The following is a 15,061-nucleotide window of genomic DNA, read 5'->3' on the forward strand; positions in this document are numbered from 1 at the left end:
TATCAAATGCTTTTTTTGCTCAAGACATCCAACCTCTACATTTTTCCCCCTCAAACTCACAGGAGAGAATAACACACTTTAAGGAAAGCTTTATCTAAACTGTACCATGTATATAATCTCAGATGTCTGCAATTGGCTAGTGTCATTGTGAATGATAGTGGAGAGGCACTAATGCCTAACACCATCCCTCCTGCCCAGAAGAGCATGGCTAACTTTGTGCGGATGGTGTTTAACAAAATTGAGGTGTGTTGCGCAACATTTAAAAATTCACAGCAAATAAAAAGGGTTATTTTTCCTCCCCAGTAGTATTCCTTCCCTGGTTTTTGAGCCTACTTGTTAAAAAAAAAAAAAAAGACTGGACATGAAATGTCCTGGGCACCCAGACTTGTAATTTATAAAAATGCACCAAAAACACGGATGGTGGATGTTATGGGGACATTCGTTATCGTTGGATTTGACTTAGAAAATCAGGCAGTCTGCATAACTCAGGTTAATTATCTAAAGGCTCCACATTGCCCTTGATTTGCTAATTTGTCTTCCAGGGACTGTAAACTGCTACTGGAAAATATATATCTCTGGAGAATTAACTCCAGACAGAGTAATCATACAAGCAGTAGGAGACGGACCATTTCAGACTTTTCCCCCCAGCCTGATATGCTTTCCTGTCTGGACTTATAATTGAGAAAAAAAAGCCTTAACCTTCCTGATTTAGTAATGTGTGCTGTTCTTAGAACATTTGTCTTTATCCCACATTAGTGACACCCCAAACTGAGAAGATGGCATCACTAATATTCACTAAAGACGATGTATTTTCAAGACGTGTCTGTCTAAGAGGAAAAGGTTCTACTGGAAAGAACTGTGCTTTAAATCTCTGGGTCTCTGATGACTACAAAGTGCTGCTTCAAACATGCTGTGCCCATGGGAACGCCTTGATCAGGTTGTCTTTGTAGGAGGATATCAAAATAACCGTCTGATGTTGAGACCTCGGGCTGACAGCTTCATTCATTCAGAAAGGCTAAGATCTGCAGCTCGAGATCTGTACCCTGTTAACACACATGAGACACTTTCAACATGTCCTTACTGAAACTGATTTATTAGAGGCACTGTGGATTATAGTTCTACACCAAATATGAATTGATACGAGGAAAACTTTTCTAGAGAGCACAGCAGTCATTGTTGCAGAAAGTACATGATTTACACAACCTTACAGAAATGTCACATGATATTTACATAATCCTGTGCACTATTTAACCATATTTAGAAACGATATAGACACCATATATTTCTGTAGGCTATATTCATGTATTGCTTTTTTGAATATACAGTTTTTCACAATCATGCCACATAGTGGACTTTTCATATGTAGTAAGATTGTGATGTTATTTTCAGATAAGCTCTTTCTAAGAGGAATGTTTTACATATAGGACATGTGGTTGCATTTTTAAGATTCAATTTATGGACATAACATGGTGACATACACCATATCATCTTTGTATTTTATGTGTAACCAATATACATTCACTGTCCAGTTTATTAGGAATACCTATATTTCTGCACATTCATGCAGTTGTGTAATCATACAATCATCGGGCAGCACGATAAAAAACAATCATGCAAATACACATGGAGAGCGTCAGTTTGAAGTTCAGCATCAAAGATTTGGTTCACATTTACATGTATGGCATTTAGCAGATGTCTTTATCCAGAGAGACTCGAAGAAGTGCTTTTGAAGTCTCTATCAATGAATACATCGATACTGGTTCACTAGGTCACAGACTAAGAATACCATCAGTGTAAAAATTCTCTTGGTGGCTAATACAGCAAGAATGCACATAGACAAGTTTGTTTCGGAGTTTTTAAGGGCTAGTTTAAGTACTTCTGTAGGAGGCAGGTTTTTACATTCATGCGGCTTGAACGCAGCCAATGGCTCAGCTGTTCAGACATCTAGCAGAAGTTTGTTCCACTACCTAGATGCCAATACAGAGAAAAGTCTTAATTAGAAATAAACCTCCCAGTGTTTTTTCCAGTCTTCAGCTGTCCAGTTTGGGTGAGTCAGTGAGACATCCTCAAATTCCTGTTCTTGGCTGAAAGGAGTGGAACCTGTCATCTTACCAGCTCAAGGTTTGATGTATTGTGACATGTTGTGAGTTCTGAGATACTTTTATCCTTCCTGGAGGCTCAAACAAATCTGGTCATTTTCTTCTGATCTTTCTCATCAACAAGGTGTTTCAGTCTGCAGACCCTCTGTGCATAAGATGTTTTTTTCTTTTCTGGGTAAACTCTAGAGATGGCTGTGTGTAAAAACCACAGATCAGCAGTTTCTGAAATACTCATACCAGCAAAACAACCATGCCTGGGTTAAAGTTACAGAGATCAGAATTATCCTTGAAGAATTTCAGTCAGGTTTTAGGCCCCATCATAGTACAGAAACTGCACTGGTTAAAATCACAAATGACTTGCTTTTAGCTTCGGACCAAGGCTGCATCTCGATTTTAGTCCCGCTTGATCTTAGTGCTGCATTCGACACTATAGATCATAATATCCTCATAGATCGCTTACAAAATCACATAGGTATGCAGGGACAGGCATTAAAATGATTTAGATCCTACCTGTCTGATCGATACAACTTTGTAGATTTAAATGGAGAACTGTCCAGTGTAGTGCCAGTGAAATATGGGGTCCCACAAGGGTCAGTTTTAGGACCTCTGCTTTTCTCAGTATACATGCTTCCATTGGGTAACATCATTAGAAGGCATGGGATTAGTTTCCATTGTTATGCCGATGATACCCAGTTATATATTTCATCAAAACCAGATGAAATATCTAATTTGTCTAGACTGAGTGTGTCAAAGATATTAGAGATTGGATGACCGATAATTTCCTATTATTAAATTCTGACAAGACAGAGATATTAGTTATTGGCCCCAAAACCAGTACACTGAAGCTCTCGCAATTCAGCTTGCATCTAGAAGGATGCACTGTTACTACTAGCTCAACAGTGAAAGACCTGGGCATAATATTAGACAGCAACTTATCCTTTGAAAATCGTATTTCTTCCATCTTAGAAATATTGCCAAGCTTAGGAACATTTTATCTGTATCTGATGCAGAAAAACTAGTTCATGCATTCATGACCTCCAGACTGGACTACTGTAATGCATTACTAGGTGGTTGTCCTGCATCTTCAATAAACAAGCTACAGTTAGTCCAGAATGCAGCCTCCAGAGTTCTTACCAGATCAAGAAAATTTGATCATATAACCCCAACAATTATCATCCCTGCACTGGCTACCTGTGAAGTTTAGAATTGACTATAAATTAGCCCTACTCACGTACAAGGCTCTAATTGGTTTAGCTCCCACCTATCTCTCCAGTCTTCTAACACGTTACAATCCACCACGCTCTTTAAGATCGCAAAATTCCTGACTTCTAGTAGTTCCCAGAATATCAAAGTCCACAAAAGGGGGTAGAGCGTTTTTGTATTTAGCTCCAAAACTTTGGAATAGTCTTCCTGACAGTGTTCGGGGCTCAGACACAGTCTCCCAGTTTAAATGTAGACTAAAGACTTCTCTTTAGCCAGGCATACATCTAACACTTCCCATAACCTTGTGCTCCAGTACATCTGATTAAATGCACATTCATCCAGTACTGCTAATATTATGAACAGCAGCTACGCTAATGCTGTTCCATTGTTTCCCTTCTTCTACCCATCCCGAGGCATACAGAGACTGTGCCGGCTCCAGTGGCATCCGGAGATGGACCAGCTCCAGCCGGGTTCTGCTTGTGAGGATTGGGATATTCAAGCAGCGCCATGGACAACAACCTCCTTATTGATTTACATAACATTATACACATGCTGTATCTGCATCACACAATTGTCACCCAAATGAGGATGGGTTCCCTTCTGAGTCTGGTTCCTCTCAAGGTTTCTTCCTCATACCATCTAAGGGAGTTTTTCCTTGCCACAGTCGCCTCAGTCACCTCAGGCTTGCTCACTTGGGATAACATCTAGGACTGTCTGTCTGTTTATGTTTGTTGTTTTCTTATGTCGTTTCTCATGTAGCTGCTTTGAGACAATGCTCTTTGTTAAAAGCGCTATACAAATAAAATTGAATTGAATTGAATTGAATTAAAGCACTTGCCCGGTATCTGCCTGACCTGTATCTGCATGATTTTACATATTGCGCTGCTGCAACATAATTGGCTGATTTGATCACTGCATAATTGTACAGGTTCCCAGTAAAGTGGCAGTAAGTGAACATATGATTTTTCCATAAAGACAATTAATGCAGCATTCTTCATAGATAATTATTTGCGTCACTATGACTTTGAAACTCCATGTTGTGTGATACTATGTGTTCTCTCCCCTGTTGATTATGAGCAGCACTAGCTCTTGGCATCTCTGAGCTTATGTATACAGATGAGCGCACTTGGCAAGAGAAATTGGCAAACACCTTGAAAATCTCTGACAATCTTGGGAAACATAACTATCACGAGAAGAAACAGGACAGGAATGAAAGAAAAATGGCTCAGACAAGCAAAATGCAGCAGCTGGCAAGTAACAGCTGCTGATAATGTACACAAATACAGAAGGTCATCTCAAAAAAAAAAAAAAAAAAAATCACACTGATTTCAGGAGGTTAGAAATGTGAAACTCTAGCTGTCAGTTTCTACAGAGACTGTCCCTTTATGATCCAGTGACTCACATTTGGTGGTGGCTCTGGCGGTGAGCGCAAGACGGTAAGTGAGAGATGGTGAGTGTGAGTATGTCTGATAAAGGCTGTATGATATAAACTTACATTAATTATTGAAATGAATATAAAGTGACAACAGCAGACAGCAGAACTGCAGAAGGAGTTAATGTAATAATGTCTAAATAAGCAAATAATACTTATGTGTACTATTTATATATAGTATTTATATATATAATAAAGTAAGTAAGTATAAATATATACTGTTAGTATAAATAATATTCTTACCTGGCTGGGGCAATACCATGATCAAGGAGGTGGTTTGCCCAGAGCGAGGCTCAGCCGTTGCACTCGGGCGGTGCTGACCTTGTTCAAGTGCAATGGCTCTTGGGTTCAATAGTTCAAGCTAAGATGCCAGCTTTGTGCCCTTGAGCAAGGCCCCCAACCGCCTGGGTCCAGGGGTGCTGCATCATGGCTGACCCTGTGCTCTGACCCCCAACCTTCCAAGGATACTATATGTGAGGAAAGAATAAACGCAACTAAGGTATAACCCATGGAAACCAGTCCATGTGGGTTTCCTCTGGTTTCCAGCCTGTAGTTGGATTGGTTATGATAAATTACCCCTAGTAAATGAGTTTGTGAGTATGTAGTAACTTGGGATTAACTGGGGAACCATCCTGGGTGTATTTCTGACACCCATTGTTCCTGGGATAGGTTTCAGATCTGCAGTGACCATGACCAGGATAAAGTGATGAATGGAAGTGTGTGAGTGAGTTAGAGAGCACACGGTAATTTTTTAAAAATTTAGTAAACAACAAAAATTGTGCATAGCAACAGTTGGTTTCTGTTTTCATCAGTTACGTTATAGTGACCATAATCAGTCATTTTTTGACAGCTTATTTGTTTCCACATGCCTTGAGCAGTGAGCAGTTCCTATAGACAGATAACGTTAGAAGGAGTGCTTTAATATACACTAGCGATTTGCCTTACGGTTAGTTTGACAGGAACTACTGTCAGATCTGATTTTATAGAAAACTAATCAACAGAATTGAGACTTCAACTGCACTGTGGTATAAATAGTGTCTAAGCCTGAGGTTGGTCTTACTGAGGAAACTGGAGGGGCTCCAACCAGTTGTTGGAGGGTTTTCATTGTCCAGTGAGGCATTGCCTGTGATGCCAACACATGTTATCATGTTCACCTTGTCAGTTTAATTGCTACACTGTCACTCATGAGAAGAAAGTAAGGCCCTTGTAGCTGGAGTGTTTTCCTCTGGTTATTCATTCTGAATTCTATCTTATGTACAGGCTCTCATGTCAGTCACCATGTCAGCATAACATTTAAATTAACAGCATCTGGCAGACGTTCTTATACAGACTGACTTACAAAATTGCTCCATCAAGAAAAATATCCTCATGCTAAGCACGAATAGGTCAGGATTGAAGAATTCTATCAAGTTAAAAGCCTGTTAGAGAGGGGCGGAGAGAGGAGTACAATGAGTTATTACAGCAAAGAAAACAGTACAATTGGAAGATTTTTTTAAGTGCTCATTTAAGTGCTTGTCAAGAGGTCTTCGTTCACTATAAAGCAGTATGGAGAGACATGATTGCAAGAGGAATTCACAGCTGAAACAAAAAGAGGCATGACCAAGGGATTTTGCCAGGCTTTTGATGACATATCCAGCCGCACCACTATCACATATTTTCATCATTAAGGCTTTACTGGTCCCTGCTAGCAGATTTCAACACACTTGCTTTCAGACACAGTTGAGAAACACATAAATGTTTCTTTCAGCAATGCGCCTTGGAAATTACCATTCAATTTGGGAACATTATTGGATGTTTATTTCTTTACAGCAAACCAGTTTTTTTTTTTTGAAAAAAAAAAAAAAACAGGTCATATATGTACAAGGTAGAGAAAGCAATCATGACTGAGAGTGCAGTCAAAGCTCGAGACAGATTGGTGAAAAGTAAAATGGTGAAAAGTAATAGAAAGCTTTGACAGTTACACAGCACTGATACTGGAGACTCCTTCGTTAAATGCTAAATGAACATCTCCTCTCTGTCCTTACAGAAAGCTTCAACTTTCATAATGTTAACATAACGATGTGAATAAATGCATTAACATAAACCCCCTAATGTCAGTGCTGCTGTTATAGAAAATGAACCAGCAATCCGAACACAGAGAATTCAGCAGCACTGTGGTAGAAGGAGTAATTAAATGTTTAATCATAAAAGAGTATCACAAATCCTCTGCAGTCTGCAACTGCCCATTTATTCATTGGCTTTTCATTCGGAAAAAAAAAAAAATGTTAAAAACTCTTTCAATGATGAAAGGTCACAGTGTCTGTTTACCAAAGCATCCAACAGAAGTGCCGCCGGTAGAAACATATTGATATGAGCGACCAGGAATAGACATTTTGCCCCTTGGATCAGACACACATAAAAAAAAAACATCATTAGAGCTCTCTTGGCTGATTTCATTTGACACACGCTCTCTCACTTTCTGTTTTTCACACGTACACAAACACACACACACACACACACACACACACACACACACACACACACACACACAAGCACTCCATGAGCCAGTAAGATGACAAAAAGATCACAGTAATATGTTCTTCAAATAATAACAGCATGACTTTTTACATGTCTTTGACATTTCTATCTAATACAGCCAACAGTGCTGAATTCAAGAATAACAAACATAAATTTTTTTTAATATTGCTTATCTAATTCAGCATTGTGGTGAAGATACAAGGTGTGAGTGCACTGTGGATGTCATGGCAATCCGTAACACGGAACGACGTACTCAAACCAATAATAAGCTACTAAATTCTCTGAGGAGCCAGAAAAACAAATATACCAAATTTTACCTGCAAATATTTATCTGAACAAATATTTTGGTAAAAGTTGAAGTACAACTAGACAGAATGTCAATTAAGGCACTGGATTTAGTTATTGGTGGTAAATAAGTGCATTATTTGCCAAGATACCAAACAAATACTAACTAACGCTAACAAATGACAAAAAATAGCTCTAATAATATAAACCAGCTTGCATACTAATACCTGTCTGTTGCCTTGCAATTAAATACATTTACATTCACATACACATTTTTTTGTACTTTTTGTATACAGTTCTATCTTATTTTATTTAACCACAAATAAGTATATATCATGGCCTTAAATTCAACTCTGATCGTACTGATACAATTCTTTTTATTCCAGCAGCACTCTGAGAGGTCCTCAGCATGATATTATTCTACATGAGAACCAAGAAAAGTGGTCTGACATAGTGAATCACCAGAGCAAATAGCGGAGCATGATAGTGAATTGAATTGGTGATATTTATTTCGGAAGCAGATTCAAGAACATGAGGCATTTGGACAAAAAAAAACACACCGCTGCCCTCTCGAAGAACTCTAAATGGAATTGTATAATTGTTACCTTGTAAAACTAAGCGTGTAGGTTTTGAATGCATAATTAATTCTTTATCCATAACACAATACTTGACAGGGTTTTGAAATATTTTTCAAATGCCAGCAAGAACCTCCTAACATGTCTGTTTTGTTACAATGTTCATGTTATATTTCCAGTCTGAAACAATGCAACTTGTTATTTTATAACTATAATGAAGCAAAGTAACTTATCTTTTTACTTTGCACATATTTATGTTACTGTATAAATATGTAGTACTGTATAAATGTGACCAAATTGTAAGACATCCTGTAATCATGATGAGCAAAATTTGACCAGTCAGAATGAGGGAAATGAAGGTTGTTCTTAGCAGAGGCTTTAATTGAGGCCTCAGGATTGCAAAAGTGAGTGCTAACAAATGGCATGGCAGGAATGCCAGAAAGCCCTAGAGATGAGAGCACTAACAGAATAAAATGAGAACGTGAATGCTCAACTACATGGACCAAACTCAGCTTGAACTTGGATCAAACCAGGATCCTCCTGGGTAGAAGCAAGTGCTCCACTAAGGGCATATATACATTTATATGCCTTTGCCAGCATGGTGTTACTGCACAGAGAAAGACATATCTGAAAAGACTTGCAGCGGTCATTCCAGCCATAGGTGACTACAGAGTATTTGCATTTTCAAATGTTAGAAAGATTCTGTAAATCGGATGATCAAGACACTGAATCTGTTGTCTGATTGCATCAGACTTGAAGGTATGCAGCTTGTAAGGGCAGAACGCATACAAGGCAAACATCTGCCTACATCACCATCACCTGCAATTCTGTAGCCCCTCAGGGGTTCAAATCAAATTGCAGTGTGTTGTTGTCAGTCAAAACCGATCCATACTTTGAGCACTTTACAGCACTTACAGCTTACAGTTCTTACTGACACAAATACATGTTGCATAGATTAAAATGTACCTCATGCTTGTGAATACAATCTATGTCATTTTTTTCTTTGGCATTTGTGACTAATTGCTTCAGGCCAATCTATTTTACTGTATACAATTAACTTCCCTTTGTGGTAGTATTAGTAATAAAAATAATAAAAAACAGCAAGAAGAAGATGAAAAAGAAGAACAACAGAAATAATATGACATATGGTACATAGTAACTCTGGATGGTCTTTCTCTTTTATCATGTGTAGCAGTAAAAAGACCTTTGTGGATTATTGACTCCATTATTTGAAGCTCACGTCGATAATATTTCTCAGATAGCCTACTTTCATCTCAGAAATATTGCTAAGACAGGACATATAATGTCACTACACAATAAAGGAAAACTATTTCATGCTTTTGATACCTTTAGGGTGGATCACTGTAATGCATTACTGTCTGGATGCTCTAGTAAGCTCACAAACAAGCTCCAGTTAGTCCAGACTACAAAAGCTAGCGGAGTGTTTTCTAAGACCAGATGATATGAACACATCACACTCTTATCTTATACACATGGCATTGGCTTCTAGACAAATTTAGTGTTAATTAAATAATACTACAGTTAATTTATAAAGCACAAATTAGTCTTTCATCACAGTACTTGAACTTTTATTTCTTTATGATCCGTAGAAAGGTTTAGGCTATTTGTTGGTACCTTGATAAATAAAAGCTACAACAGGGACATAATTTTCTCTTGCAAAGTCCAGTTATGGAGCAGCCTTTTAACTAGTGTTTGGGATTCAGACACAGTCTCAGTGTTTAAGTCTAGGGTGAAAATATGTTTGTTTAGTCAAGTTTTTGAGAATATTTTTTTCTTAGGTAAACGTGTTTTAATGAACTGGGATGTTTGGATGCTGAAGTCCACCCACTCTCAAGCATTCACTCACATTTGTTGGCCACTTTATGTCTCAGGGTGCACTCTTGCTGTGTTACCTACTGGCATTTCCTAGTCTGCACAAAATGTACCTTGTCCTTAACCATTACCTGACAATAAACATAGCTAATAATCCCCTCTCTCTCTCTCTCTCTCTCTCTCTCTCTCTCTCTCTCTCTCTCTCTCTCTCTCTCTCTCTCTTTTGAGCTACACATATTATGAGATATCAGTGGTCTTGACCCCTTCTGCTCTCCACACCTGCCTGATCCATCCTGATGGCCTACTTCTGGTTGGAGTTCTCACCACTTGGAAACCACATACTGTTGGTGAAGATGGCCCTGTACTGGCAGCCTGGAGATGCATGAGATTACTGTAGATGGTGCCACTTAGAAACCATGAAGATAGCATTGGACTGCAATTGATATGAACAGATTTGATACAACCGTTGTGACAGTTTTAGGACTGCAGCTGTCCACAGTTTTGCACTCAAGTCTCCAACTGAAGCCTTCAACAAAATAGATGTTCATGGTAAAGCTGGAATTCATTTCCTACCTACACAATTGCAATTTTTTACCATACAGTGAACAGTTATAGAAGTAAAAATTATTTATAATTGCAGTGATTATTGTCAGGTTTCACCCAGTTGAGGATGGGTTCCCTTTTGAATCTGGTTCCTCTCAAGATTTCTTCCTAACATCGTCTCAGGGAGTTTTTCCTTGCCAATGTCATCTCTGCCCTGCTCATTAGCGAGAAATTGAAAAATTTGTTAATTTAAAATGTATATCCAGAATTATTATTATTATTATTATTATTATTATTATTATTATTATTATTATTAGTAGTAGTAGTAGTAGTAGTAGTAGTAGTAGTAGTAGTTTATTTATGTAAGTCTGCTTTGTAATATCTATTGTAAAAATTGCTATTCAAATAAAATTGAATTGAATATATAAAAATAATTATTGCAATACTTGGCTTTATTAGTGCAATTTTATACCACTGCATATACATATATGATTGGGTGTGAGTCCTTAGTTTCTGAATAAGTCACAGTTCTCATAGACTAAAAGAGTGTTTCTATGAATGGACTGCTGGACGCCCACTCTCCACGAGTGAGTCACAGACTGAAGATGTGTGTGCTCCAAGTCAGTGGGTGGCTGCAGTCAGGAACTGTTACAAAATGATGTGTGTTTATGTTGCTCTATATAACCTCAATTTAGTCTCAGTTTATCTCAGGAAATTCAGTGTATGCCCAAACAGACGTACACACAGATTTACATGTCTAATTGACCAAATATAAAATATTGGCACTGATTACTATCTTATGTTTTTCAGAAATAGGTGAGGTTTTCTGGCTACAGTCTAGCAACAGACATCTATAGATGACTCTTACTGTATTTGGGGATTTTGTATTTGCAGTTAATCTGCTATAAACAGCTAGAAAAAGCATGCTGGTGGATTTGGCTAGATTGATGCCCTATTGTTCAGGCTTAAGCATCTTTATACCCTTGGTTTTATGCAGGTCCCTGCTCAATTTGGTAAACAGTGGAGATAAGCCCACTAGCACTGTGAGCAGAGCTGACCAATTCATCTTGGAATGGGGGGGGGATTGAACTGTTGATAGGGGCAGTGGTGGCTCAAGTGGTTAAGGCTCTGGGTTGTTGACCAGAAGATCAGGGGTTCAAGCCCCAGCACTGCCAAGTTGCCACTGTTGGGCCCTTGAGCAAGGCCCTTAACCCTCTCTGCTCCAGGGGTGCCGTATCATGGCTTTGCCAATGATTACATTTTTATTAATTAAAGAAAGGGATGTATTTTTTTTATACATTTTAACAATACCTATTTATTGTTACATTTAATGTCATGGAACATCCATAAAACCATTTCCTGATGTTTTTAATTATAATCAATCACTTTCTGTTTTGTATCCGGCGTAAAACCTGTGCCAAATCGAAACATGCGGACCAAATGATTGGACCAAATGAACAACAACAACTTTCTGTCTTTGTAATTTAATAAATTTTAAAACAAACTTAACTGTTTATGCTACAGAGACATCAGAAATGGCAGAGACTCTGTCCTGAAGACTTTGCCATGGTGGAAAACTTATTGCCTCTTACAAAATACTGATACTGCAGACCACTTCCCTAAAGCTTCCCTATATTAAAAGTTATACTGTTTTTTTTGTTCTTAGTTAAAGAAAAACGTGTAAAATCTGTTTATATTTACAACCAGATTCTGTGAAGCATCCACTACAGTCCCTGAGAAAACTGTTACAATACAAACTGTAACATGTTAGAAAGAGAGCATTAATATGAACCCGTGGTCTTGCCTTGCTGTCAGAACTACTGTCTCAGCTGCTGTGATAGAAAATGAATTGACCATTCAAGTGACCAATACTAAGTCCTAAATCAAAAACAGCACTTGAAAATGAATGTTGAAGCCACTAGAAGGACAGCCTAATTATAAAGCTATGATTTAGATGTTTTAAATGAATATAATATTTTAATATTTGCTCTCCCAATTCATAAGAACATTTTCTGTCTGAGACTGAACAATAAAAGCAAACGGCACATGTGGTGATGTGAAGAGTTATGGAGGTTGCTTATGGTGTCCTTGGCCTCCTGCAGTCTCTATGGAAACACCCATTGGCAGCAGCCGTCTCTGTAAGCGTGTAATAGGTGCATGTTCGTTCCCACAGCGACCAGACGGCAGAAAACACCAGCATCAATCACCACTGTGATTCCTTGATTGCTACTGCAGACTGAAGAAACACTGCAGATAATAGGCGTGTTTAGCGTTAGTGATTTTAATATGTTGGGACATACTTGGTTCTCTGGTACTTGGTCAGAATAGAGAGACGTTGTGTGATAAATGTGTGACAGTTGAATAGTGAAATATAGGGCAGTGCATGAATCAACTAATGGTCAGGAAAAAGCAGGCCATTTCTAATGTACAAAGGCTTCCTGTAAAGAACCTGCTCAATCAAGTGTTTTTTTTTTTTTTTTCATTTATCCCGAAAGTAGCTAAAGCATGCTTTTTAACAGCTATGAGGATAACGTAGAAAATAAGAAAAAAAATTCATTCTTTTTATAGTCTGCATTATAATCCGTAATACCAGGATCATTTTCTCTGTTAGTAGAACAAAAAAGCATGTGTGTCTATAAAATTTTTTAACCCTGGTACTGTTCTTGTGCAATAGCGAAACTTTGGATAGCAAACATGTCTTTTACTGATGGACTATATTTGTGGTAAAGTGGAGGAGAATTCACTTATAGTCAAATTGTTTTTAAGAAAATCTTTAATCCAGTCTTGTCAATTAAAACCATGCTAGATTTGACAAAGTATAAAAAAAAAATCTTAACATTTTTTTTGTGCATATTATCCTGAAACATTATCAAATGTTTTATTGTTTTTGGTTAAGCAGTAAAAATGTTCCCATACACTAAATGAGCATATGGGGAAAATTACACACATTAATAAACAAGAATAAAATACATTCGGCTCATGTCTGACATAGATTCATCAGAAAACTTCACCAGAGCTATTTGCTGAGAAGTTATACGGTTCCATCTGGTGGTTAAAATGTGTACATGTATTATAGAAAAACATCAAAATGATGTGGATTTTATTTATACAATCACCATCCACTTTAATAGAAACACGTGTGCATCTGCTCATTTATGCAGATATCCAAACATTCAATCATGTTACAGCAGCATAATGCATAAAATCATGCAGAATAGGGTCAAGAGCTTCAGGCAATGTTCACATCAAACACCAGAATGGGGGAAAAAATTAGATTTTGTTACTTCAACCAAGTGCCAGATTTAGGGCTGGTTTAAGGATTTCAGAAACTGCTAATCTCCTGGGATTTTCACACACAACAATCTCTAGAGTGATGAATGATGCTAAAGAATGCAGAAAAAAACAAGAATCTGAGGATTTCAAGAGTGGAAGATGACCAGACGATTAGCACATAAACTTGCAGGCCAGTGAGTACAGATGGGTGATAAATTAAAGGATTAGTTATACAGTAAGGTAGCACATATTGAATTTTTTCTGCCATGGTTTGGTTATGCAGCACAAAGATCTTCTGACTGACCTTTACTGCATGAACATTTTCCTCCTAATCAGAGTGGTCCTTCCCCATCCACAGTGCTTGGTGGTTCACTGCATGGTTTGATAATCATGCTAATCATATGTTATGGCCTTCACAGTCAACAGAACTCAATTAAAATGACCAACTGTGAGAGATTTTGGAGTGATCATGATGATCACAACCATCATCATCAAAACATAAAATCAGGTTTCAGTAGGATAACCCGCTACAAACATGAGCTGTGTAAATTTTTCTCTATAAATAACATTATTCAGTGGAACCATGTGAAGATTTTAAGTAACTGGATTTTTTAAAGGTAATAGAAATTAAATTTAGTGACATTCAACTAAACAACAGTGAAGGTTTTCCTCCATAGATACAATATTTCAAAATGTATGAAGCTCAAAAGCACAATGCTCAAGAAGTGTAATATCATGTGAATTGAGAGCTTGTTATTTGATTTAGATATTGATTTCTGAGTTAAGAAATTTCCTCAGTAAAGGCATTTGGCGGCAATGGTCAGTTTTTCGGCAGCTCTTCCACGTCATCATAATCTGGAAAAAGAACACATATGCTATTTTAAAGTGTAAACATAACAAAGTTTGCAAGAACTAAATGAATTCTTCTATCATGAGGGCGTATATTATTTTAGTTTAAGTATTGGATTCCTTTCTTTCAGTGTGATACCTTTGACCTCCTCACTGTTATACATTTGAAAATGTAGCAGCATACGCAACAAGCCACTAACCTTCTGCATCTTGTCCAGCAGCGATGACGTCATCATAATCCTCTGATGTGTCTACTACAGTGATGTTGAAAGACAGATTATGATATCAAGAAGCAACACAACTAACACTGTTGCTGTACTGTACTAAACGATATTTTAAGAAAATGTTACCTGCTATTATAGTTGGGGTTATTCCAGTAATAATAGCATCATCATAGTTCTCTGATATATCTGTTCAAATGTAGATAAATAACATCATTACAAATTCTGTGG

The 15,061-nt window shown here is 37.6% G+C and overlaps 1 long non-coding RNA gene across 1 annotated transcript; it reads right to left on the reverse strand.

Annotated features, from left to right (window-relative positions):
* Positions 1-13,353: 13,353 nt before the first annotated feature.
* Positions 13,354-15,055, reverse strand: LOC131370232 (uncharacterized). Its single transcript, XR_009207402.1, has 3 exons — positions 14,960-15,055; positions 14,810-14,863; positions 13,354-14,615 (listed from the first exon to the last, which is right to left on the reverse strand). It is a non-coding gene; the product is annotated as an uncharacterized LOC131370232 (long non-coding RNA).
* Positions 15,056-15,061: the final 6 nt, after the last annotated feature.

This window comes from Hemibagrus wyckioides, linkage group LG19, assembly GCF_019097595.1.
Source record: "Hemibagrus wyckioides isolate EC202008001 linkage group LG19, SWU_Hwy_1.0, whole genome shotgun sequence".
Lineage (NCBI taxonomy): Eukaryota > Metazoa > Chordata > Actinopteri > Siluriformes > Bagridae > Hemibagrus > Hemibagrus wyckioides.